The sequence below is a fragment of the Marmota marmota genome, unplaced genomic scaffold, assembly GCF_001458135.2.
Source record: "Marmota marmota marmota unplaced genomic scaffold, marMar, whole genome shotgun sequence".
Taxonomy (NCBI): Eukaryota; Metazoa; Chordata; class Mammalia; order Rodentia; family Sciuridae; genus Marmota; species Marmota marmota.
The window spans coordinates 31,058,987-31,082,495 of record NW_025999932.1 but is presented as its reverse complement, the minus strand read 5'-3'; the positions used below and the strand labels follow the sequence as shown (position 1 = coordinate 31,082,495).

At 36.7% G+C, this 23,509-nt stretch overlaps 1 protein-coding gene across 3 annotated transcripts in view; it reads left to right on the top strand.

Annotated features, from left to right (window-relative positions):
* Positions 1 to 294: 294 nt before the first annotated feature.
* The window catches only part of Spart (spartin), a 61,079-nt gene continuing 37,864 nt past the window's right edge, over positions 295 to 23,509 (top strand). The window contains exon 1 of one of the 3 annotated variants that reach the window (XM_048800843.1): positions 295 to 392. The gene's annotated coding sequence lies outside the window, so the exon portion shown is untranslated. Of the gene's footprint in view, positions 393 to 23,044; positions 23,275 to 23,509 lie in introns of those variants that run through there. The other 2 variants (XM_048800844.1, XM_015484210.2) reach the window with 2 other exon arrangements.

The window sequence follows — 23,509 nt, the reverse complement described above, 5'->3', positions numbered from 1 at the left end:
TGAAGTCGAGTAGATATTCTTGACTTGGGCGTGGCAGGGGGGCAGATAAAATGCTTAACTACCCTTTATTTTATATACTTTTATGATTCCTTTAAACTATCTTCCCAGTCACTTGGCTCCTGCCAGAGGCTGGTGCTGAGACACGTCTCACTAGAGGAACACATGTTCTCTCCGGAGGTGACAGGCCAGCAGAGGGATCAGGGCAGCAGACAGGGCCCCAGCTGCAAGGCTGCCTCTGCCAGGCGAATGAAAGAGCCTTTTCACTCCCGGTTTCCTCCCTCCTCCACACCAAGCACGGCACCAACAACCAGCCCCCACCTTCCCTCTGTGAACACATTCTTCAATTCTGGAAGGAAATCATACTCGAGTTGGCCAGGAAGGATTGCTTTTGAGTGAGTAAAGGGATAAACTTATTGTCATTATTCACCATTATTGATTTATTTATGCTCTCTATCCCTCCTTCTTTCAAGGGTATTGGTGGGGTGGGGGGTGGCCTTTATTTTTAAGGGCTGTTCTCAGTCCCATCATCCTCTGCCAGGTCTCTATATCTCCAGAAGGTGAGAGTGAGGAAAGTCAATCCTGGATCCCGTCTTCGTTGTTTCTCCAGTGCCAAGTTCACTGCCTTGAACACAATGTAGGCTTCATAAGTACTTGGTGAGCTCCTGAGTAATTGTGAGAAATCAGGAGGGAAAATGGCAATGGAAATTATAGGGGAAATTCTCTTGTTTTGTTGCATAAAAGCGGTAGTTCCTGAGAATAGAATCCTTTGTCTTTACTCTTAGAAGTAAAGATAATGAGAAGGTGTGGAATCATGGTAATGTCACCCTGAAGGTGACGTTAGATGACAAGTCAGATCTCTGTGTTTCTGGGCAAAGAAATCTTCCCAGATTTCCTTGGAGGAAAGTGTCTTGGGTTTGAAGACCCTTCAAACCAGAATCCAGATATTGGTCACAGCTGGCAGTCATGGTTAAATGAAAAATAAACCCTAACAAAAGGGCTTGATGAAATAATAGCAAGATTGGAGGCAAAATTATGTTCTATGTCATCTTAGAATTGAGGGGTCTACTAATACTAAGACAAATTTTGATCTATAATAATGAGGCTATCACACTAAAATGTCAGCCTTAGGATACTTAGGAATAAATTGCAGTACTCCTAACAATGCTGCTTTTTTTTTTTTTTTACTATATCTTATTCTGTAGCTATTAAGAGACTAAGTGAATTAATACAATAGTTTTTATTCTGTCTGGGCCTCTTGCTGTTTAAAGTATTAATGAAGAATGAAGGGGATGAGAGATTTTTGAGAAAAAAAGCAGGAAGTAAATATCATCTGATTTAGAAAAGTGTAGAAGTATTCAAAGGCAAAAATTCTGAAATTTTCTCTGTCCTTTTAAAATAATTTTTTTCTTTTTCTTTTTTCTTTTTATTGAAATATGGTCTCACTATGTTGTCCAGACTGGCTTTGAACTCCTAGGCCACATGATCCTCCCACCTCAACCTCCTGAGCAGCATGCGTCACTGCCTCCATCTTGTCCTTTTCTTGATGGCTTTTCTGCCTCAGAACTTTCTGGATTGGTTTGAGTTCACAAGAATCTCCTATCAGCTTGATCAGAGAGGAAACTTGCCTTTGTTGTGTATTCCTGCATCCTCAGAAGCTAATATAGTGGCTAACATATTGCAAATTAGAAGGGAGAAAGGAACAAACAAATAATTCATTTCTTGTTAACATGTTTAAAACATTCCTAACAGGGGCTGGGGTTGTGGCTCAGTGGTAGAGAGATTGCCTAGCATTGGGTTCGATCCTCAGCACCACATTAAAATAAAGGTATTGTGTTCTCTACAACTAAAAAAATTTATTAAAAAAATATTCCTAACTGATCATTTCATGAAAGAAATATGATAAGCCTGAAAGTTTTATAGTTATGAATATTAACTAGTAGCAAAAGTTTATGGGCATTAATGTATGTATCTTGACTCCTTTTCTTGTTTGTAATTTTTAAACCTAAAGCCTGTTACAATGAGAAGAGGGGAGATACAAATAAATCACGCATCTTAATTTTGTGGAGGCAAATGATTATCCATTCTCTTTCTGAGGATACTTTCATTTTTTAAAAGCTTAGGAAAAAATAATTTTAATATTTGTGACTGTTATACATTTGGGCTAAAAGATCTTTCAAATATATTTTAATTGAACTGGATCCTGGTATAGATGACTATAGGATCACATTCTTACATGAGTACATGTTACCAGAAAAGTAGAAGCTCTGCTTCCCAACAGGGCTGAGTAACCTTGCCATCTGCCCCCTCGTTTGTTCTCAGATCACCTTTCCAAGAGGAATTTACAGGACATTTTTCCTTCATATTAAACTACTTTAAACAAAACAATTTAAAAAGATACATGTTGTAGGTTTTTAGCCTTTTAAGAGTAATATGTTTTCAGAACTCAACTGCACCCAAAATTCCATCTGGAAACTATTATAGATGGAGTCACTGCTTTGCACATAATATATGATGCATTCATTGACATTGCCAATATAGAAAATTTCTGTGTGGGCAGGCAGTTGGAGAAGGGGAGGAAATAGATTACTAAGAGGCTGGAGGGGAGCAAGTCACATAAAGGTGGTAGTGAAGGTCATTGTGGTGCTAGTGGTGACAGTAGTGGGATAAATTTACTGGAGCCATAGAACAGGTTCTATGGAATTTGTGGCATTTCAGAGAGATCTAGAAAGCAAAGAGCTGAGGAATGCAAGGTTTGCTCTGGAACAGCTGAAGGCATTATATGAACGGGGCAGACACCATATAGAGAGAAGGAAGAGAGGCAAGGCTGATTTGAAAGTCAGACCAGATTTTATGGAAACCTCAGATGCCCTTCTAAAGCTATTAGATTTATTTTCCAGACAGTATGGAGTCATTAAAGGCTTTTAAGCAAGAGAGTGAGGTGAACAGATTGTGTTTTAGAAAACACTGCTCACAGATGGAGAAAGGATTCAATTAGAGAGATCAGTGAGAGGAGACTATTGCAGAAATCCAAGTAAGAAATGACAAGTCTGATAGAGCAGTGGTCATGGCATGTTTGAAGACAGTTTGAAAGTCGAATACACAGGATTTGACAGCTAGTTCTGTGTGGAAGAGATGAGGAGACCTAAAGATGAGCTCTTACTGCCAACACAGCTGAGTACTCTGGTGCAGGCTTTAGCCCATTCGTACAATCCACAAATATTTTTTTGTAGAAATAAAATATTGCAACAAGTAAAATCATTATATGCTCAATAGAGAAATTGGTTGATAACAATGGGTGGGTCACAGTAGAAGAAATATATGAAGAGATGCTTGGCTTTCCAAAGGATTGAAAATTTTGCATTAAAACAAAATAAAAACTTCTGGGGGGGGGAGTCTAACAGATTGATAAAAATGAAAAATAATAACTTTATATCCCAATTTTATAAACTAGAATACACAACACACACATAAACACACCCACTAGACGGTAGGACAAATGGTAAATATATACATCAAACTGCTAATGGCTTTCCCTAGACAATGGGGTTATAGGTTTGGTGAGTTAATTCTTTGTGCTTTTTAAAAATTTTTGTATACTTTTTTATTCATTCTGTGTTGCTTCTCTAAGGTAAAATTAACCAATACTACTGTTATTACTTTGGGAAAAAAATGAAAAATAGCATTAAGTTTAGAAGGCATGAGAGAAGAGCATCCCTGGCAGTGGAGGGGTATATGGAAAGGGAATGGACACAGGGAGTGTTGATGGGAGTCACTGTTCAGTATCACACAGCATCAATAATCAGGCAGATTGCAATGGTGGTTACATGAGTCTAAATGCAATCTATTAAATTTCAGAGTACATATCCCTCTCCCTCAAAAAAAATTTTTTTAAAAGAACATGTGAAAACTGGAAAACTCCAAATAAGGTCCCTAGTTTAGTTACTAGTTCTGTATCAAGGCAGATTTCCTGGTTTTTGACAATGTCTACTGGTTATGTGAGATGTTATCTTTCAGAAAAGCTGGGTGAAGGGTATACAAAATTATTGTTTTTGTATCTTCTTATAATCTTTAGATCCAAATAAAAAACAGGCAGGAGCACTATCACAGCTGATACACTGGAACATGCCCATTTAGACATGCTAAGACAGGGCTGCCTCAAAGCTGCCTGATAATTTAGAGTAAGCTACTGTATGCTAATGTTATTTTAAAGCTATCTTGAGCATTGATCTAATTTCAGGCCAATATCAAAAGAATGTGACCAATGTCACAAGCTGAAACAACTGGGACATTCACTCTACAATCTGTCTCAGTCAATACAAATTCTAAATCTGTGTGGGGGATGGGGAGAAAATCAAGCAGAGGCAGAGAAAATTCAGAAAAGAAAGGAGAGAGCCAGGAGGCAGCAGTTCAACATTTCTGTGTGGGCATTGGAGATGAGGGGGCGGGGAGGGACCTATTTAACATGACACATAACTTATTTCCAGATATTTGGAAAGAGAATTTACTTTCATTAAAATACTTCCATTAAAAAAAGTAATAAGGGAAAAATTAAATCAACTAAAAGTATTTTGGGTTCTTATTGCCTTCAGGAAAAGAAACTCTAATTTAAAAAAAAATCTCATTAATAATCTTTAGGTTTATCCTATTCTTATAGACCCTCTGACATATAAGGACAACTTGAAGTCCTATGCTTCTGAAATTGTGATGCATCCCATAAATACATAATCTCAGGCCCTACCCCAGACCTATTCAATCTGACTGTATTTTTTTAAAATTTTTTTATTAGTTGCTCAAAACATTACAATGATCTTGACATATCATACATTTGATTCAAATGGGGTACGTAATCTTAATCTTATTTTTCCACGTGTACAGATTGCAGGATCACATTGGTTATACAGCCACGTTTATACATAGGGCCATACTAGTGTCTATTGTATTTTGCTGCCCTTCTATCCCCCCCTCCCCTCCCCTCCCCTCCCCTCTTTCTGCCCAATCTACTGTGACATGTTTCTCTCTCTCTCTTTTTTCTTCCCCCTCACACCATCTTATATGTAATCTTGCATAACAATGAGGGTCTCCTACCATCTTCCCTGCAATTCCCCTTCTCTCTCCCATTCCCATGCACCTCTCTGTTTAATGGTAATCTTCTTCTCATTCTCTTCCTCCCTGCTCTGTTTTGAGTCCCCCCCCCTCCTTATATCAAAGAAGACATTCTGCATTTGTTTTTTTAGGGATTGGCTAGCTTCACTTAGCATAATCTGCTCTAATACCATCCATTTCCCTGCAAATGCCGTGATTTTGTTGTTTTTTAGTGCTGAGTAATATTCCATTGTGTATAAATGCCACATTTTTTTTATCCATTCATCTATTGAAGGGCATCTGGGTTGGCTCCACAGTCTAGCTATTGTGAATTGTGCTGCTATGAACATTGATGTAGCTGTGTCCCTGTTGTATGCTCTTTTTAGGTCTTTTGGGTATAGTTTTTAAAGAGTATTCAAGGTATGCACATTAAAGTACCGGAAACTCTGACTAGTTAAGTTTGCCTTTCCACCACAATAATCATCACCAACAGAAAATTAATTCATACAAAGGACAATTATTGACAGTACTTTGGAAAATAACCTCACATAACTAAAACAAGAAGTGAAATAACATTAATTTTTAAAAATTAATGTTATTTAATGTTATTAAAATACTTTCTATGGAAGTATTTTAATGAAAGTAAATTCTCATTTTGAAATCTCATTTTGAAAGAAGTCTTCCTTCTCTGCATTATGATCTGCTTTGTTGCTGCTGCTTTGGGGCCAGCAGCTGAGAGGCAGCAGGTGGTGGGGCTGTGGGCTATTTCAGGCACCAAGCAACCTCTGTGGGTGAGCTTTCCAGAGGGGCAGAATGCACACTTGTGGCCCACACAACTTCCACCTGTCCAAGGCCTTGAGCTTCTTTGCACTGTGGTATGGAAGTTAACCAAGAAAAGCTGGACGCACAGAGAGTCCCAAAGCAGGGAATAGAAGTAGATATTCTAAATCTCAAGATATGTCCCTAACTGACAGTAATGTCCCTTTCAGAATGTGGCACTGGAATGTATTGGTTTTTTTCTATAAATGAGTCACTGGTGGTTAGGTTTTCTAACAGAAATGTAGTGAATTTATTGGTCTTGGTTTTGACTCATGAGATGTGGATTTACCTATGCCCCTTCAAAACAGGTCACTTCTCTGAATCTCTGATTCTTCTTTTATACTAATGGACACTGTTTGCCATATATCCAGTGAGGCTAGAGGGATAATAATGCCTATCTAAAATGGATTGCACATGGTAATATTTACACAGTATGCTGTAAACCTTGAAACATCATACAAGCATATGATATTTTTATTATTGTCATAATATTGAAAATTGATCTTAAAATCAAAGAGCAAAAATATCAATTGTGAATATCTTTGAATAATCAGTATAGCTTGCTATTTTAGTAAGCTTTTCATCCCTGTGACCAAAAGGCCTGACTGAACAACATAGAGGAGGGAAAGATTACTCGGGGCTCACGGCTTTAGAGGCCAGTCCTTAGACAGCTGACTCCACAGCTCTGGGCCTGAGATAGGGAAAGGTAAAAGGGCATGGCAAGGAAAAGCGACTCAGGATATGGCCACCAGAAAGCAGAGAGAGCTTTGCTTACCAGAGACAAAATATAAACCCCCAAGGCATGCCCCCAGTGACCTACCTTATCCACCCACACCCTACCTGCCTACAGTTACTACCTCGGTTAATCCATTAAGACTCTCATAACCCAATTCATGCATTGGCTAACACATGAGCTTTTGGGGGACACCTCATTTCTAAATCATGACACTTGCTTACTCTAATAATGTTGTACTATGATTTTGTAAGTAAATAATAGTGATAAATATTTATAGTAAAGTTTAGAAAGTTGCAGGACTAACAGGGAAGGTAAAATATACGGTAACTTGACATCTAAGAAGCTCCGTGAACACCCTCACATTTACTCCCCAGGTCTGTTTTCCTCCAGGACTGAATTCTTAAAAGCCCTTGAAACTTAAAATATTATGTCTAGGTGACTAATGCCTGCTTTGCTGGCTTACATGATGCATTTTCTTTAGACAAGATAAAGGCAAAGGAAAATATTGTTAGGGATTTATGATGTAAGTATATTCCAAACATTATCTATTCGCAGCTGACATCAACCTAGTCCTGAGGACCACACCATGGTAACCCTCCCCATGCTCCATGATTAAGAGAATGGTGCTTAGCAGGCTGCTGTCACCCCACCACCATCACCAAAACACACACACACACACACACACACACACACACACGCTTCTCAGGTTCACTGTTTACAAAGATTCCTTTAAAAGGAAGAGCCCAAGCCCCCAAAAGCATGCCTTACTCTTAAACACCTGTGCTCCTTCTCCCTTTGAGCTGGTGTCCTGCTCTATTGCCTGCTTTTCTAAATAAATCTCTTTACTTTCTTAAATAAATCTTTGTGCCTCTTTTGACAAGTTCTACAATCTCTTTCTGTGGAATAAGTCAAGAACCTTCCAGGACTGAGTTGATATCCCCTCCCTTCTGGGAGACCTTCTTGGACCCTTCTCTGGTGACAGCATGGTTCTACCTAATATTTGCATTACAGTTAGTTTTTGAAATGAACCACAGTTCCTTTTGGCAGTGCTTGTGCTTAAGAACTTTATGGTTCTGTAATTCAGAACTTGGGTTTTCGTAGAAAGTTCAGAAATATTACCCTTAAAGAGACATATCTTCTTTTAACCAGTTGAGGTTGTTTTTAATGTGTTTTGTTCCCAAAAGTTTGAGGTAATACAACTGGCAAACATCATTCAGAAGATTGGGATAGAAACATGTATATTTTGATTTTCTGCCAACTAGAACTAGTTAAACTGGTTGAACTTTAATGTTGAAACTGATCTAGACAACTTTGCTATGGTTTGCTACAGGCAATTGCTGTATTGTGAATTTTAGCTCCAAGATAGTGTATGCCTAATTTGAGTAGTAGAGAAATACAAAAACTCTCATGACATTTCTAGGCAGAGTTGTCCGACCATTACAGATCTCTTAAGTTATTATGGAACTCTCAGAGCCCATGTGGCATCTCAAAAGGTTCTCTATGGAGTTATCAACAACCACCAAGAAAAGGAAAGGGTCATTTTGCATTGAAAGTCATGACTACACTAATATATAATACAGTCTAACCCTTGATGTGAAAAATTCAGAGCTTGGAAGGGTGAGGAGGCAGGAGAAAAAGAATTCTTACCCTACTCATGCAATAAACTTATTTGGCAAGTTGATTCTCATATATAGATAGTGTGTATGGCAAAACATACGCCTTCAAAGATTTTCCAAAATCTGTAAAACCATGGTAGAGAGGAAAACCTCTAGGGTGGTTGAATCTTAGAGTGAAATGAGGTGCTATGTATACCATGTGCCTAGCACAGTGCTAGGGAGATATTGATAAAATGTGAGTTCTCTTTCTTCCTCCTTGCCCATATGTCTAATCCTCCTTTTCCCTATCTCAGGCAATACATAATGTCACATTCATTTGCTTTGTCACCCAAATCTAGAAGACCCCCTAACTGTCTTTCTTGCCACCTTTCCTCCCCACTCTCCAACTCCAACAAACCTACTAGGGTGAATAAATCTCATCATTCTGGGGCAGCTGAATTAATTTTATGTTTCCCTAAAGAAAAAAGATCAAAAATTAAAATTTTAAGTTTTAGGAAAAAAATCATGTTAATTTGCTCACATGATAATAGGTAAAATTGCTACCATTTCTTTAGTATTTACTAACATTCAAAGAGTATTTATTTAAATTCAACAACATAGTCTGTTAAATGTTTCAGGCACTATCCTAAGTACTTTAAATAAAAAAAGAAATATTATGAAGCAGTTAGTTACAGTTTTTACCAATGAGAAACCAGTGCAGTGGCACAGCGGCTAGATACAGTAAAATTGCCCAAGGTCACAGAGACAAATAATGGCAGACAGAATTTTAACGCAGGCAGCTGACTCCAGGATTGGTGATTTGCTACCTCCCTTGGGGTACAGAGCTTTGCATACATTATCTTATTTAATCCTAAATTGAGGTGTCTATGAAAAAATCGTTGCTATTCCAATTACACCATGTTGGGAACTGAAACTTTGAGAGTAAGTGATTAGCTTAAGTTCAAGTAGGTAGTAGTCAATCCTGCCAGGATTCAAATACAGGTTTGTCTGATAGTCCATAATGTTAAGTATTTGTCTACTATTAGGGTAACTTGAAGAGGCCACCCCTGTCCTTGACAAAATTACTCTTTTACTAAGATGTTTTAGATTTTTCTATAATATATTACCTGTTAGGATAACCAATTATAAGACATTGTGATATAAAAGATCATGCTCAAGATTTAAAATCAAAGACTCCAGTTTAAATTATAACTCTTACTAGCCGCAAGACCTTGACTATTCTATTTAATGTGAATAAACCCCACTCCATATTGTTTTGAGGGAATTTGAAGATAATATGTTTGTAGTGAGCATACAGTGTTCAATACGACATTAATTTCAAAAAATTACAGGTCTGAAAATAGTCTTTGGGACAAGTCTCAGGTTTTTGCTGTGGGGTTTGGGACTTTCTGAACTTTCTTTTCATTTCATCTAAGGTTAGCCACTTTATACGTTCATGCGAATGGGTTGTGAAAAAAAATGATGAAATAAAACTGAAGGTTTTCCACTTGGTTTGGAAAAATGGTATTTATTACTATTGCACCAATTTTAGTTTTTTAGAAAATTATTTTAATCTAAAAGGGTTACTTAAATTCCCAAAGTTCTTAACTTATTCTGATGGAATATTTATAAACTTGGCAGAGTAAGTTTAATATATATATATATGTATTTTCCATGGACTGTTTAAAACTGAATTTTGTTAGCATTTTAATATCTATCTCTTTAGTGCTGCATAAGAAGCACCCTGCTGTTATAATCAAGCCTTGCAACTAAATAGAGTTCAATGATGCTTAGTTATGCAACACTGGGACACCTCAGGGGCTTGTCTGCATATAAATTAAACTAAGGAAAAATCTTGGGTGGAAGAACTAGCTCTTTTAAAAGAAACAAGCCATAAAGAGATGATAAATGTTTGAGGAGATAGATATGTTTAATGAGATTTTCACATCACACAATGTGCACATGTATAGAACACTACACAGCACCCCATTAGTGTGTACAATTATTATCATTTTATGTATCAGTTAAAATAAATTAAATTTAAATTAAAAAAAAACAAAATTCTCAATACCTACTTCTATCCTAAATTTAAAATTCTAAAATAGTCATATCTTCTTTTAGTTGGTAAGAGCAATACCAATTATTCAAGCCAAATGAAGCTATTGAGGAAAAAAAAAATGTAAATGCCAGTTTGATTTCTCACCCTCATGGCAATAAATCTTTGTAGCAGTGTTAAAAAGATACAAGATTTTTTTGTTTGCTTGCTTGTGTACAAAGTATATTCACACCAATTTGTGTCTTCATACATGTACTTTGGATAATGATGACCATCACATTCCACCATCATTTCTAACCCCATGCTCCCTCCCTTCCCTTCCCACTCCTCTGCCCTATCCAGAGTTCGTCTATTCTTCCCCATGCTTCCCCTTCATACTCATGAATCAGCCTCCTTATATCAGAGAAAACATTTGGCATTTGGTTTTTTGGAGATTGGCTAACTTCACTTAACATTATCTCCTCCAACTCCATCCATTTACCTGTAAATGCCATGATTTTATTCTATTTTATTGCTGAGTAATATTCCATTGTGTATAAATGCCACATTTTTTAATCCATTCATCTACTGAAGGACATCTAGGTTGGTTCCACAATTTAGCTATTGTGAATTGTGCTGCTATAAACATTGATGTGGCTGTGTCCCTATTGTATGCTGTTTTTAAGTCCTTTGGGTATAGATGGAGGAGAGAGATAGCTGGGTCAAATGGTGGTTTCATTCCCAACTTTCCAAGGAATTTCCATACTGCTTTCCATATTGACTGCATCAATTTGTAGTCCCATCAACAATGTTTGACTGTGCCTTTTTCCCCACATCCTCGCCACTTATTGTTGTTTATATTCATAATAGCTGCAATAGAGATACATGTTTTTAAGTTTTTATTGCTCTAGGAAAAATAACTTTTTTTTTGAGGTACTATGGATTGAATCCAGGGGTGAGCTACAACTCCAACTCATTTTATTTTATTTTAATTATGTTTGAGACAGGACCTCCCTGAATTGCCCAGGCTGGCCTCAATCTGCTGATCCTCTTCCTTTAGCCTCCCACGTAGTAGGGTTTACGGGTATGGACCACTATACCTGGCTAGAATTTTATTTAAAAAAAAAAAAACAAAACAAAAAACCACTAGCAATTAGAAACTCAAACATGCAAAAAAAGACTGAGAAATGCAGACTGTTCAGGAATATGATTTAATAAAAAAGAATTTCTGGGAATAATCATTTGAATTTTTTTACTGTAAAGATGCAACCCTTTCATTAGAGCAGATTATGCTAAGTGAAGCTAGCCAATCCCTAAAAAACAAATGCCAAATGTCTTCTTTGATATAAGGAGAGTAACTAAGAACAGAGTAGGGACATGAGAAGAAGATTAACATTAAACAGGGATGAGAGGTGGGAGGGAAAGGGAGAGAGAAGGGAAATTGCATGGAAATGGAAGGAGACCCTCAGGGTTATACAAAATTACATACAAGAGGAAGTGAGGGGAAAGGGAAAAATAATACAAGGGGGAGAAATGAATTACAGTAGAGGGGGTAGAGAGAGAAGAGGGGAGGGGAGGGAAGGGGAGGGGGGATAGTACAGGATAGGAAAGGCAGCAGAATACAACAGACACTAGTATGGCAATATGTAAATCAATGGATGTGTAACTGATGTGATTCTGCAATCTGTATATGGGGTAAAATGGAGTTCATAACCCACTTGAATCAAAGTATGAAATATGATATATCAAGAACTATGTAATGTTTTGAGCAACCAACAATAAAAATTAAAAAAAAAGAATTAAAAAAAAGATGCAACCCTTTAAGTATTTTTTAACCAAGTCTTATAAAATAGTAGGTTTTCTTTTTTCTAAGAACAGTATCTTTACCTATGAACTCTTTGAGCTGATGCACTTGTTGAGTGCTGGGTTTCTGGTCATCATCTCTAACATTTTATTTGAGCAATCAGGCTCAGATGGGCCAGCCCCAAGAATAGACAGTCCTGGTGATGGAATTTCTGCATCTAGATCTTTCCATTAAACTGCCTGCATATTGCCAGAAAAGCACTAGATGTTCTGGAATAAGAACCCTCCCCCGACCACCTTGGTCCCCCAGATAATCAAGGATGTCCAATTATGAATTTGTGTTATGCAGTGGATTTTATCAGCAATCTTTCACTTCTTCACATATATTTCTTCTTGGCCGCCCCAGTAAATTAGCTACACAAGAATGAGAAGGAGGTAGTGTTTGGTGTTATAGCTAACCAGCAGTAAAGATATTCTCTCCTCTTTGTTGTTGTTGTTGTTTTATTTTGAGACAGGACCTTGCTAAATTGCTGAGGCTGGCTATGAACTTGTGATCCTCCTGCCTCAGCCTCCCAAGATGCTGGGATTTCAGGAATGAGCCATTGCATACAGCTTTTTCTTTGTTCTTGTAATCAGAAATTATAAGGACTTGGAAAGCTTTTATAAGTATATATAGACTACATAAATATAATCCTATTCTAATAATGCAGAAAATCTAACCACATTGTTTTATCAAGGGGTTCTTTCACATTCCACTTATAAAATCCTTCTATTAAAAAAATAAAAGCAGTGTTTAAGCAGAAGATCTGTGGTATGACTCACTGCAAAGCCACACATATAGAGTGGGACACTTCCTCTGATTCCTCTGTCTCAGTAGAATCCCCACCAGGGTCTCAAGGCCTTTCTATAAGTTGGCCACTCCTGCACATTCTTCTGAGAAAACTACTCAGTTTTCATCAACTCACCTTGTACCAGCAAAGAAATCTCACTTGTCAGATCTAATTTTTGCTCCCTCAGGTCTCCTGGTGGTGATATCTATCACTGTGCAAGGAGCCTGGATAGCAAAACTTCCATTCATGCACCTACCTTCTCAGGAAGCAGGTCCCAAATGAGGACCATAGATATTCCCAAGAATAAAACTATTGGGGTAAGAGCAGGAGTGTCCACACTCTGCCCCCTATCAAGGAGGATAATGGTGATCCAAACCCACCATACCCCAGAGCATAAACAACTCTGAGAATCTGTGTTAGAGCTTGAAGTTGGCATGTCCTCAAGGCTCCTGTGATGTGGAGTTCACTCTGCCATGATAACTTTATACAAAGCATGTGTTGGGAACCCACATACCCAGTTCTGTTCTAAAAGCCATTTTAATTCCATTATAGAGCAAAAGTTTGATACACAGCAGGTTCTTAATAAATATCATTTGAATGACTGAATGGATACAATCCTAAAAAGCAGACTTAATTTCTCTCAAGATGGTTTATTGGAAATATGTCTTCTTTGACTTTGTCCTCTTTCTCTTTACCTCCATTTTCTATCCTTAGCTCCAGTTACTCCTTTAGTTATTATTTAAAGAAGATTGAAACAGAAAATTATTTTATTATGAACAAAGAGGATGTAAAAAAAATAAATCCACATTGACTAGAACTGGCAGTAAAGGGGACACCCACACACCGCCCCCCACCCCCCCCACACACACACAGTGAAGGAGTGAGTCAGGGCCTTCCCAGACCACACTCAGGCTGGGTGATTCAATAGGAGGATTCCCAGGACTTAGAAAAACTATTATACTCACAGTCACAGTTTATTAAACAAAAGAATACAAATTAACATTAGCAGCAGGAAATGGTGTGGGGGGCAAAGTACACAGAATCCAAATGCAAATCCAAGGAATCCTTTCCCAAAGTGATTAGCTTTTCTAGACAAGATGTGTGAAGGGTTGCTAACCAGGGAAGGTCAACTAACTGGGCCTTGATGTTCAGGGATTTTACTGGGAGTCAGTCATGTAGGCCTACATTGCCTGTTATGATTGACTGAGCAACTCAGACTCTAGAACCTGAGAGCAAAACAGGTGTCCTCCATAGATCACCTTTTAACATAAATTATCTGATAAAATTGGTACTGCATGGCCCAAGGCCTCAGGCATAAGGCACACAAAGCTCTCTTATCAGAGAGACTATTCCAAGGGTCAGAGCTCATTTCCCAGGAGCTGGCCAATGGCCAATCCTGGAGACAGGCTTCTCATGAGCTGAGCAGGGTCTGAGCAGTTTAGGTCTATTCAGTTGTTAACCTTGACCTGCACAGAAAGATTATTGTTTTAAGGCAGTCATGGGCACGGTCAGAATCTTATAATAAAGAAAAACCTTCTTTATGCTTCTTTTGCTATACTTTTCTACCTTCAAAGGACATCAAATAGATGTCTTTGGTCAACTAATTGGCAGATTAAAACATGACACAGTTCAGTTTTTCTTTTAATGGCATGATTCAAAGGGGAAGAATAGACTGTAGTCAACCAGCGCTTCAACCTGCTGAAACTATGTAACCCAGATATCATCTAAACTCATTCCACTTCATAAAATCTAGATAAAATCTGTGAGAAAGAAAAACAGTACCCTGTGACATCTGAGAGCAGGCCTCATACTATTGACCAGGTTTTGGCATTGCCGGGGGCTGGCCTGTTATTTAAAGCTAGGCTTTGGGGTTATCCTATTGAACATAACAGCTGAATAGAACGTGCACATCAGACAAAGCTCCTCTGTGACTATGAAGGATTAAGACAAAAACACAACCACTCTAAAATGGTGTCTGAACAGGGAGCATAAATGTTGTACCATGTACAAAAACAGCCAAACATTCCCCTATCCTGGCTAATATGAATGACTTCTTACTGACAGTTTTAGTGTTTTAGTCCTCTCTCCTTATAGATGAGATTTATTAAGAGCCTCAATTGTATAATTATCTCTACTTCCTGACAGCACCCAATTTAGAGCAAAGTCCTTCTTCCATAAACCCACTCCCAAAATCAATTAACACAGGCCCAAGTCCCATAAGTCCTTCCCAACAACTTCTTAATGAAATGTCTCACAGCTCCACTGCTGTGTGTTTTACCTTGCTTCAATGACTAATAAACATGAGTTTTTCAAACTTCAGGTATGTTGTTGGGTCTTTGATCAGAGGGCATTGCATTTGCTTTGAGCCTGGATTCTACACCTCTAGTAAAAGATTCAATACCCTCTTTAAAATATCCAAAAGTTCCCAACAGACTTATAGTCTCAAGGGTACCTCTGGGTTCTGATCATTTGCTTTTCCTAATTTTGTTCAGTTCATAGATTCTTTCAACATCATTCTTTGTCTTGCTCTGTATATATTTGTCTTCTTCTGTACTATGTTAACAAAATGGATGTTGAAGCCTCTTTTCTATATTTAGAGTTAAAACAAAACAAAATAGAAACAACCTTTTTTTGGCAAACTGGAAATTTAGGCTTCTTATATCATGATAGCATAAACAACCTCAAATATGACATTCAAAACTCTGTCCTTCTGAGTCCTTTGTCAATCCACCATATTGTTTAGCTTCTCTCTCCTCACTTTTTACTGCTCCTCATTCCCTACTCCACCAGTGTAGATCTCTGCTCATTTCTAATGTAGTGACAATATTACAAAATGCCATATTCTTTCATTCATTTGTCTCCTATCAGAGCCTTGGAGACTCATCTTAATTCTAGATGGCTTACCATCTAAAGCCATTCCTAAAGCCATGTAATTACCATGAGAAGAATTTGATGTCTGGTGTTAAATTCCATCCCACCATCCTAATGTAAATAGAAAATAAGATAGTTTACTGAATAATCCATTAGCTTCTTTAAAACATAAAAAGTACAATCAGACTAGAGCAAAACCAAATCCAGAATAGTAAGAAATATCACCCGAATTGCTTCTAACACTTTAACCAAGAGATTTTTTTAAAAGTGGGTGTACTTGCTGAAGACTGAATACTTTATGTGGAAATAGGAAACCTTCAAAGCCTGCTTATGTATCTTCAATTCTGTATTAAAAGATTCTCTTTTATACTAAGGATTCAGTTTTTAAAAATGCTACGTTTGTCTATCAGCCACTGTATTTGGTCTGCAAGGGAGAAATTATGCTGTTCTAAAAATATCACAGTCATTGATCTTTTGTCAAATTCATGCTTGTCATATAACAAGGGATTTAAAGGAAGAGAAAATGCAATGATCTCATAGATTGATGACCTAACCTCATGTTGGACTCTTGAAACATTATTATCACATTAGCCCTCAAAATAATGTGCTCACTAGGAGTTTTATTTCACTGAGTCTCTCTCGATTTCAACATGATCTCGGAACAATTAGGTGACAGCACCATGATAACCTAGATCATCAGTTCATGAGATGGATGCCCTGACACCTAGCTCAATTCATGGCTAAAGTAATTTGGACATTTCTCATATTAATGTCATGTAACATTAAATGTCATTTAATGGTTTTTCTATATCTGGTCGACAATACCATATAATAAATGAAGAGAATATATATATATATTTAGCATGTGGATAAAAGTAACTAGATAATCTGAAAATGAATATAGTACAATTTTTGATAAATTTTTTTAATAAAATTCATCAAACTAAATTGCAGGCTTCTATAAAACCATTTTTTTACAAACTTTTTTTTTGCATAATCATTCATGAGTTGTACTCACAATGGATGTTACATACTTACATACCTAAATAGGCATATATCACTCCTAAGGCCCACTAATACGTAGACTTTTCTTCTAAGCATACTTATGTAATCAAAATAATGCCATATATTATTGTTTTTGTGGGTGGCACTGTGAGACAGTTAAGATTGTATTTATATTTACTCTTTTCTATACTGTGAAGTACATTTGTAATTAAGGAAAAAATAACTTCATCAATTTATGGAAGACAAAGTTAGATGGAAAAAATTACTCAGATCTAACAAAACCACTCTTTGCTGATCATTAAAGAATTTTAGCAAAGAGAGAATATCAAATATCATTATGACCGAGTACGGTGGTGCATGTGTATAATTCCAGCAACTCAGGAGGCTGAGGCAGGAGGATTGAAAGTTCAAAGCCAGCCTCAGCAGCTTACCAAGACACTGTCTCCAAATAAAAATGAAAAACAGTTGAGGATGTAGCTCAGTGGTAGATTACCCCTGGGTTCAATCTCTAGTACAAAAAAAAATTATATCTATATATCTTATGAACATTTGAGAGCCAACTTTAGAAGAGTTATTTCAGTTAATTCATACAACCCTAAGAAATTGGTCCAGTTATCACAGCTTTGTCTTATAAATGAGAAAACAGGTTCATAGTCATATTAAGTATTTGCTATAGTGAGATGAGGTAAATTTGAACTCAGGTACTAGGATTCCAAAGTCAGGGGTGCTCAGCTATAGATACATGATTCATACAATATTTTTATCTGGATTATGAATACTGCTGAAGGTATACAGAAATTTTACAAGAATACAGAAGGTTTAAGATAATCAATATCTACATCCTTAAAGTTTTTCGGGGTACTTCCTAGCATGTCTTTTTCTACGTCTTTCACATTAAAATTTCTCTCTCTTTTCCCAAGAAATGCACACTTCTACCTTCCTAAATCACACTTTAGTGCATTATCCAGGATATAAAAACCTCAAGAGTGTCAAATAAAAGAACAACTCAAAATTCTATTTGGTGGAAGCCTCTTCCAAACCACCATAAACCAAGCTTAGAACTTTTGTCTTTCCCCATGTAGACACAATGTTTCAGGTAAGACCTTAGAAAAGAGGAATATTTTGTTAGGACATTACTAAATCAGAAATATTGTGGCATGCAGGGAGTATATGAATAATGATAATTTTTGTTTGAAAACTTCACCTACCTCTTTAAATTCTTCATTATTATTAAAGAATGCTTATTTATTTGTGTTTGAAACAGGGTCTTGCTATGTTGCCCAGGCTAGCCTAGAATTTCTGTGCTAAAATGATCTTTTTGCCTCTGTCTCCCAAGTATCTGGGACTTCAGACACATAATACCATTTTTGGCACAAAGACATTACTTTTTAGAAGAGACTGACAAGAACAAAAGTTAAGTATTCACCAGCTGGTCCATAACCAATTATTCTTAGCCTGGAATGCTCAAGTAGAAATGATCAAGTCAAAGCTCCTTAAAACATGCTAACTGGAACAACATATATACAGATGGAAAGATAATGGAAAGTCCTTGTCTTTGAAATGCTTTTAGCTGGGTACACTTGGGTTGTCCAGATGGCTTAAAGCACAAAGACTTGGTATTTACAGAGAAACATATAGTGGCCCAGTAGAAAAATGTCAGTGTCAGCTGTATGCTTACATAAGTATAAAATGGAGAGAGGTCATGAATGAAATAGCTGTGCTTGTGTAAGGGCTAGCTGGCATACCTCATCTAGAAACCTCATTGCTAGGTCATAGGTCAGAGTGTGTTCTTAGGAGGTAGAGGGGAGATGGGTTGGCAGTTTCAGACATCTTATTTCCTTGTGACTGAGTAAAAGTGCTGATTCTTGTTGGCCTGATTAGTAACATTTAATACATCAGTAAGATGTATTAAATGTTAAAAATTATTTTCAAATATAAGCTATTATTTTCTGCTAATCTCAAGCACTGTTTCAGCATAAGCAGATCCAAGTTGTATGGTGGATACACTCCACACAGTTATTTGGTATTTAGGAAAATCCCTTTGGCAAGCCATCTGGAGTTAAGATGAGCCTCCAAGACATAGACAATAAAGGACAAATGAAAAGAATACAGAATTAGTTGTTGTTGTTTTATTCTAAAAACACAAAATTAGGGAAAAAGTGAATAAAAAATTACAAATTTTAAAAAGCTGATATACTACAGACACCACAAAATCCAAAAAAACCCCATAATTCTTATATTACTTAGGTGATTGAAAAATATCATGATACCTTTTTTTTTTTTGACTCTTTGCTATTAAATAAAATTTATGGGAGAACAAGGATTTGAATTGAGCGTCTGCCCTAGAGTTTAATCACAGTAACAGCTTTAGTTGGTTGCAGAAGCCCCTGTAGCCAATTAACTAATTAGGCTGCAAACAACTAGTTAAGCTGTAATGAACTGGATGGCCAATTAAGCTGTAGCTAACTAAGTTCACTTCTGTTTTTCTAAAAACGCTGTCAGATCACATTGTTGATTGAATTTTTATGATACTATTCTAGTTGTAGGATGCTTATACAAAAAGTATTTACCCAAATTTAGAACATATGTAATACAAATAATAATCATTCAATATAGGATACATCTTTAAAACTGCTTTAGTTATAATTTACATATTATAAATTTCACTCATTTTTGAATATTCTATTCAATAAATTGTTTTATATTTACTGAGGTAAATATCCATCATTACAATCTAATTTTAGAACATTCTACCCTAAAAGCTATCTGCCCATTTATAATCATTTACCATTACCAACTCTAACCCTTAGCAACCACTCAGGTACTTTCTCTTCAAATTTGCCTTCTTAAAAAAAAAAAATCATACAAAAGACTCATACAATATATGTTCTTTCATGTCTGATTTATTTCACTGAGCACAATGATTTTAAGGTTCAGCTATGTTTATCATATATCAAAACTTTATTCATTTTTGTGGCTGAACAATATTCAATTGAATGGATACACTGCATTTAAAAAAAATCCATCCTTCAGTTGATGAATATATGGGCTGTTTTTACTTTTGATCTACATTAAATAATGCTGCTGTGAATATTTGTGTACAAGTATTTGTATTATTATCTGTATTATACATATTCTAGATTCAGAATGGTCAGGGGTCAATATCAATTCCATTCAAATTTTAATTTTTAACAATGTAAGCTAAAAAATTCTGTCTACCTAAATAAAGTAAGTAGCAGCAGAAGAGGTTTTATAACAGCATTAATCAATTCTTTGAATCAAGAAAATTGAAGACTTGCTCTCAAAATTCCACCTAAGAATGGAATTGCTAGGTTATATGGTACTTCTATGCACCAATTTTTTTAAAAAAAGAAAAATTGTTTTCCAAAAAATGATTGCATCATTTTACATTCCTAACAGCAATGTATGTGGGTTTCAGTTTCTGAACATTGTTTCCAAACCTGTCACTTTATTATTATTATTATTATAGTCATGTTAATGGGTAAGAAATTATCTTATAATGGTTATAATTTGCTTTTCCCTAAAGACTAATGATGTCATCTTTTTATGGTTTTTTTGGTCATTTATACATCTTCTTTGAAGATTTGGTCATTTATACATCTTCTTCCTCATTTTCAATTGTTACTTTTTAAATTATTGAATTGTAAATGTTGTTAATATATACAAGTCAAAAATAGTGATTTGCAGGTATTTTCTCATAAACTGTGTTTTCCTTTTCCTGATAGTATATTTCTCAAGAGCAAAAGTGTAATTTGATGAAGTCCAATTAAACTTTTTTTCTTTTATCACTTAGGCTTTGGAGGTCATATCTAAGAAATCATGGCCTAACATGTTCATGAAGTTAATTTCATAATCTGGGAAGTTATATTTTCTTCTAAGAGTTTTATCATTTCAGTTCTTACATTTAGGTCTATGATCTTTTTTTGATATATGGCATGAGATATGCGTGCAAATTCACCTGTTTACTTAAATATCTGATTGTCCCATTTGTTTTTTTTTCTCTTACACTTCTTTTTTTTATTGGTTGTTCAAAACATTACAAAGCTCTTGACATATCATATTTCATACATTAGATTCAAGTGGGTTATGAACTCCCATTTTTACCCCAAATACAGATTGCAGAATCACATCGGTTACACATCCACATTTTTACATAATACGATATTAGTAACTGTTGTATTCTGCTACCTTTCCTATCCTCTACTATCCCCCCTTGATTGTCCCATTTGTTTAAAAGATTTTCCCATTGGATTTTCTTGTCACCTTTGTTAAAACTTAGTTGGCTATAAATGCAAGGACATATTTGGGGGATATTAATTCTAATATAATGATCAATTGTATTCCATATGTCTTTACTCACACTAGCACCACACTGACTTTATTACTGCAGTTTTATAGTCAGTTTTGAAACTGGAAAGTGTACGGCCTCCCATTTGCTTTTAAGACTGTCTTGGCTATTCTAGGTCATTGGCATTTCCATTTTATGAATTTTAGAATCAGTTGACCAATTTCTACCTAAGTCTTCTGGGATTTTTACAGGGATTATGTTGAATCTGTGTATCTATTTAAGGAGTATAACCATCTCAATATTAAATCTTTCAATTCAAGAGCATGGAGTATCTTTTCAATTAAATTCTTTCAGTCAGGGCTGGGATTGTGGCTCAGCGGTTGAGCGCTCCCCTAGCTCCCCTAGGATTCAATCCTCAGCACCACATAAAAAAATAAAGACATTGTGTTGAGTCCATCTATACCTAAATATTTTTTAAAAAATTCTTTCAGTCATATTGTATAGTATTCAGTGCACAGATCGTTTACTTATTTTGCTAAAATTATTTCAAAGTACCTTATTCTTCCTGAAGTATTGAGAGTGGAATTCTTTTTTTTTTTTTTTTTTCTTGCACCAGGGATTGAAACCAGTGGCACTTAACCACTAAACCACATTTAAATTTTTGAGTCACAGTCTTTTAAATTTTTGAGACACAGTTTCGCTAAGTTGCTGAGACTGGCTTTGAACTTGTTATCTTCTTGCCTCAGCCTCCAAAGCCACTTGTATTATAGGTGTGTGCCACCCTGCCCAGCTTGTGAATATAATTCTTAATTTCATTTTCAAATGTTCATTGCCAGTGTATATAAATATTATTAATTTACGTATGTTTAACTTGCAACATTGATGAACTCATTTATTACTTCTAGTACTTTTGTAGTAAAATCTTTGGGTTTTCCATATATAATGTCTTCACATATAGAAACTTCCATTTTAAGCACTAATCTTTATGGACAAAGGAAATTTTAAAAATTAGAATTAGACTTATTTTTATGCAGAGAAGTATAGTAGATGATCAATGAAAGAGTTCCAAGAATAAAGAAATATTATGTTAAGATAAAATTTCACAGAGTGGAATGAAGTGGGAGTTCAAGGTATGAAGTAAAATTTTCTCCTAATAAAGAAAATTGTGTGCATGCAGTATTAAAATGATGATTTTAAATTGATATTTTAGAACCCATCAACTACATTTAAAAGTTATGTGACTTTTATTTTAAAATGTCAACCTTTTCAACTAATTGAGATTACACATTTTGATGGTCAATCTAAAATTGTGGCAGAAGGTACACAACTACAGTTTGTTTTGGGAGTTTCTGTAGGGGTTGGTTATTAAAGAAAAATCAATTCAAATCTTTGTGTTGATACACACCACCCTATCAGGGTTTGCTCTTTTAAGATAGCTGTTACCTTTCTGAGATTTGAGGGAACTACCAAATGACTCCCAATTTTGAAAGTAACAGATCCTCCTCCCACATCATCCAATAGCCCCTATCGTTAACTAATTTTGATTGAGGGAAGCAATAACTCATCTGGAACAAGCCACTGCTTTAATACAAGTTATATAATTATATTTAAACATTTAAGGAACTACAAATAGACTTTTTAAAGTCAAGCTTATTCAAATCTGCCATCTATAGCTTTTTACTAACTTTAAGAACTTTTGAAGAGAAGTAAAGCATGTTTACTTAGACTTCTCCCTTTTAGCATTCTATAAGCCCAGTGGTATTGCCTTGTCATCAGAAATCTTATGTTTTCTACGACATTGGTACAAATGTTCTAACCTATTGAGACCCTTAGGCGGCAGACCATTCTCTGGGTCCTGTAGTTATGAGGGCTGGGCTCCAGACCTGCTGATCAGCCTTTGTTCCCAGATGCACAGCGCCTGCGGCTCCCTCCAGCGGCCACAAGCGGTCACGATCCACGGCTCTTTTCCTAGAGTCTCCAGATGTCTCCCTTTCGTGGGGCTAGTAGAGATTGCGCAGGCGCAGGGGCGGCCGACGTGGCCGCGGAGACCCTGGTCAGGGGGTCGTGTTGAGTGGCTGAGTCACGAGGTTCTCCTGGATTTCCTACCCTCGCTCCCTCCTCTCGCTAAGGTTTTACGGTGGTTCCTGGGTTCAAGGCCGACTGACGTCCTCCCCAGCACCGTTTATAAGGTCAGAGAGCACAGAACCTACTCTGGGCGGGCTGGTGACGAGTGCGTGGGAAAGACGCCCGCGTGGGCGTCACGTGGCGGCGAGGAGGCGGCGCGTGACGTGGCGCGCGCGGCCTGGAACGCTTTGTGAGCCGCCGACGCGCGCGGGCACTCGCAGCCTCTGGACTGTGGCTTGCGGAGCCCCGGGTTGCCGCGGCCAGGCGGGGAGCTCTCTGGGCGGCGCCGTAGCGCCCGAG